Source organism: Dendropsophus ebraccatus, chromosome 9, assembly GCF_027789765.1.
Source record: "Dendropsophus ebraccatus isolate aDenEbr1 chromosome 9, aDenEbr1.pat, whole genome shotgun sequence".
Classification (NCBI taxonomy): domain Eukaryota; kingdom Metazoa; phylum Chordata; class Amphibia; order Anura; family Hylidae; genus Dendropsophus; species Dendropsophus ebraccatus.
In genome coordinates this window covers 69,705,823-69,710,843 of record NC_091462.1, presented here as the reverse complement: position 1 = coordinate 69,710,843, position 5,021 = coordinate 69,705,823, and positions in this window count along the sequence as shown.

Genomic DNA, 5,021 nt, shown 5'->3' with positions numbered 1-5,021 from the left:
CTATCCCTTATCCGCACACTTTTCTGAACATCATTCTGGGGACCCAAGACAACTATCCTACGCAGCCCTGTTAAAAGTGAAGCAAAGTTGGAGGGGGGGGGGGGAGACTTTATTACCCAAATGTCCAGGGCAGAGTCACGTAAGATCTATGAGTTTGAGTCCCTACAACCAAAAGGACTCAACTCTGAGTTGGAAATATTTGTGTTAGGACTCGGGCCGTGCATTCGACTCCTGACACCGCAGATGCATGCGGTCAAAGCATACATAACCGCTCAGGCCAATTGCTACGGGCACGACATCGGTGCCTATAGCAGCTGGACTGCTTCTTGTGTTTTTACCAACTTGGCTCTGCTATTCTGTGTTGTAGCAGAGGCTAGGGTTCCACTCCCCTGGCAGAGCAGCATAGGTGTTGTGTGTGTTTAGCTGATTGTAGATTGACAGCTGACACTGCCAATCAGCTGTCAGTAATTTGAGTCTGGGGCCTATAAGTATCCTCCCCAGTCTACTATGCCTTGCCTGTGAAAGTTCCTGGCTTGTCTGGTGATACTTGAGCTAGCATTCCCTGCATTTTATATTCTGGTTACCTGACCTCTGGTTTTGACTATTTGACTATCCCCTTGGACACGACTTCATTGCTCGGCTGGTTTTGACTTAGTTCTCTGACTTTTCCTTATTGTGTGTGTATTGTCTTGTATTGTTCTGTGTATCCACTTTAGTAAGATCAGGGACTGCCTTCAAGTTGTCCGTTTGCTGCTAGAGCATCTAAGGGCAAGCAGGTAGGGGCAGTGGGGCGGGTGCCAGCTTCAGGGCTCACCTGTCCTTGTGTCTCCCTGCCCCAATCCTAACATTTTCACAGGCCCATATCCACGTCAGCGATCCTGACGGTTCAGCATGTCTGTTGAACTGTCCATAGCTGACCGTTTGCAAGACCTGGCTACACAGATGGAAGGAATGGCAGGTTATATGGCACAGCTCACACAGCGTGTTGATGCCTTGACCTCGTTGTCTTCCCATGTGGCTATGTCTCCAGCTCCCGTGGCACACCAGACTCCTCGACCTAAGATGCTTATGCCTGACCGGTTTGAGGGAAATCCAGACAAATTCAGGGTGTTTAGGGAATCCTGTAATTTGTATTTCAAATTTAATACTTTCACAGGAGACACTGAGAAAGTAGCTATGGTGGTGTCTCTCCTTCAGGGGGCGCCCCAGGACTGGGCTCTGGCTTTACCTTCTGAAGCCCCTGAATGGAATTCATTACCAAAATTTTTTGGGTCCCTAGGTCAAATTTATGACGACCCTAACCGCGCTGCCATGGCCAAATCCCATCTATTAGCAATTGAGCAGGGTCGCCGTACCGCTGAGGATTATTCGACTGAATTTAGGCAGTGGAGCGAGGTAACAGGGTGGACAGAACCACCCCGTAAGACCTTATACAGACAAGGACTGTCAGACAAAATAAAGGACGCCATAGTAAGTCATCCTCCTCCTGACTCTCTGAGTGATTTAATGACTTTAGCTATCTCTATCGACAGACGGCTCAGGGAGAGAAAACGGGATAAGCAGGGGGTGACAGCCTTTGTCCCACGTCAGGTTACCTCAAAGAATGCAGTGGTTTCATCTCCTACTCCGCAAGAAGATGAACCGATTATTTTGGGCTCCACTTCAGCGGCCGCTCGTAGGAGACACCATCTGAACAACGCCTTGTGTCTTTATTGTGGGAAACCGGGGCACTTCATCAGAGAATGTCCATCCATGCCTAATCAGCTTCCGGGAAACGCCAGTGCCTGAGTGATGATCTGGAGGGTCACTCAGGCACACAGGTACCTCCTAAAGTGTTTGATAAATTTTTGTTACCTGTTACGCTGTCTTCTAGTGAAGCTATTTTTTCTTGTCAGGCCATGGTGGACTCAGCGCAGCCTTGAGTTTTATTCGTGCTTCTGTTGCTGAGTCTTTGGGGTTGCAGCTGATTCCATTATGTTACCCGTTTGCTGTGTCAGGTTCTAATTCTGCCACTTTAAGTGGAGGTAATATTAAATTTCGTACCCCTGAGGTGTCCATGGGGGTTGGATGTCTCCATCATGAACAGATAAGTTTTTTTGTGATGGAAAAACTTGCTGCAGACATAATTCTGGGGTTACCATGGTTACGGCTCCACAATCCAGTTTTTAGCTGGAGGTCGTCTGAATTAGTCAAATGGGGTAGTTCTTGTGAGTCCCACATGACTCGAGTCTGTCCGTCCCTATGTTCAGCTTCTGATTTGTTGGTTCTACCTGAATTTATTGAAGATTTTCAGGATGTGTTTGATGAGACTGTTGCTGACGCCTTGCCTCCGCACCGTCCATATGATTGTGCCATCGATCTTGTGTCCGGGGCCAGGTTTCCTAAAGGACGGATCTTTAACCTGTCTCCCCCGGAGCGAGATTCGATGCGCCAATACATACAGGACAGTTTGAGGAAGGGTCACATCCGCCCATCTATATCGCCCATGGGAGCTGGGTTCTTCTTTGTGGAAAAGAAGGACGGTGGATTACGCCCCTGCATTGATTACAGGGAACTAAATAAAATAACCATTAAAGACCAGCATCCCCTTCCCTTGATTCCTGATCTCTTTAACCTTCGCGGGGCATATAATTTAATCAGGATCAGGGAAGGTGACGAGTGGAAAACCGCTTTTAACACTCCCGAAGGGCATTTTGAATATCTTGTGATGCCTGTCGGCCTAAGTAATGCTCCAGCGGTTTTCCAAAGATTTGTAAACGACATTTGTCGTGATTTGTTTGGTCAATTTGTAGTAGTATACCTGGATGGTATCCTCATTTACTCACCAGACTGGCTGTCCCACCAGAAGCATGTTCGTGAGGTATTATCCAGGCTCAGAAAAAACTCTCTGTGTGCCAAATATTCAAAATGTCTTTTTGGGGTTAAGGAAATAGGCTTCTTGGGGTATATCCTCACCCCAGATGCAATACTAATGGACCCTAGTAAGGTAAAAGCAGTGCTAAAGTGGGCACGACCTACTACACTGAAGGAGGTCAAAAGGTTTTTAGGCTTTGCCAACTTCTATAGAAAATTTATCCGTAATTTCTCATTGATAGTTAAGCCATTGACTGAGTTAACTAAGAAGGGAGCGAATCCAGCTTCTTGGTCTCCTGAGGCAGAACAGGCTTTTTCTCAGTTAAAAGAGAGATTTGCTTTAGCCCCTGTCTTGGTGCATCCTAACCTGGACAGTCCATTTGTTGTTGAGGTGGATTCTTCAGAATCTGGTGTTGGGGCGGTGCTTTCTCAGGGAAGAGAGCCATATACCAATTTAAGACCTGTGGCATACTTTTCCAGGAAATTCTCCACTTCCGAGGCCAACTACGACATTGGAAACCGGGAATTGTTGGCAATCAAATGGGCCTTTGAGGAGTGGAGACATTTCCTGGAAGGCGCAAGACATCACATAACTGTATTAACTGACCATAAGAACTTGTTGTACTTGGACAATGCAAAAAGGCTAAATCCGCTTCAGGCTCGTTGGGCATTGTTCTTTACCCGTTTTAATTTTGTGGTAACATACTGTCCAGGGTCCAAAAATACTAAGGCAGATGCCTTGTCCCAAAGCTTTGGTGTTTGTAACGTGCCTGAGGTGGAACCAGAAAATATCTTACCTCCAGGCATAGTACTTGCTAGTATGTCAGTTGATTTAGAATAGGAAATCTTGAAATCCCAAGATCACGCACCTGATGAGTTACCCGTTGATAAACTGTTTGTCCCTGTACACCTCAGATTGGCAGTGCTTAAGGAATTTCATTCATCAGTATTTGCTGGTCATCCTTGCATAGCCGGGACTGGCTATTTATTGTCTCGTTCTTGTTGGTGGCCTTCGTGGCAGAGGGATGTACGAGAGTATGTCAGATCCTGTGAGACATGTGCCCGAGCTAAAACCCCGAGGTTTCTGCCGGAAGATCTGCTCCAACCTCTACCAGGTACCGGGTCGCCCGCTACTGGGTCGCTCATGGTCCCATCTGTCAATTGACTTCATAACTGATCTTCCCCCTTCACAGGGTAAAACTGTTATCTGTGTTATTGTTGATCGTTTTAGCAAAATGTGTCATCTTGTTGCTTTAAAGAAACTACCTACTGCTAAAACCCTTGCTAAATTGTTTGCTCGTCATGTCCCTCGTCTACATGGAGTACCTTCTAACATCGTCTCGGACCGAGGAGTGCAGTTCGTCTCCAGGTTCTGGAGGGCTTTTTGTGAGTTATTACAAATTTTCCTTGTCATTTTCCTCTGCGTTCCACCCAGAAACTAATGGTCAAACTGAGCGTACCAATCAGTCCCTCAAGCAATATTTAAGATGTTATGTTTCAGATAATCAAGGTACCTGGTCTGAATATCTACCCATGGCTGAGTTTGCTCTAAACAACCATGTCAACACATCCACACAGAAAACCCCCTTCTATTGTAACTATGGTTATCATCCTCGCTTTACTTCAGTCCCCAATCAAGAGTCACACTTCACTTCTACTGCTGAACTCAGCAAAAAACTGTGCACAGTTTGGGCGGAGAGTCTTGCGACTCTAACCGTTTCCCAACAAAAACAAGTTCAGTATGCCAATCGTAAACGTCGTCCTTGTCCCCAGTATCTAGTAGGGGAAAAAGTGTGGTTGTCCAAAAACTTACGTCTAAGGGTTCCTTCAGCTAAGTTTGCTCCACGATATATCGGTCCGTTTCCCATTATAGAAATATTTAATCCAGTCTCCTATACAGTTACAGTTATACGGTCACAGTTACCCCGAGCACTAAAGGTCCATCCGGTATGCCATAAAAACCTCCTCAAGAAATACACTCCTCCTACAGTCACTTGTCCTCCTCCCCTTCCAGTGGTGGTCCAAGGTGAATTAGAGTATGAGATAGAAAGAATTTTAGACTCAAGAAAGATCCGCAGGACCATTCAGTATCTGGTACACTGGAAGGGGTATGGCCCAGAGGAGCGCACATGGGTAACTGCTCGGGATCTCCATGCCCCTGATCTAAT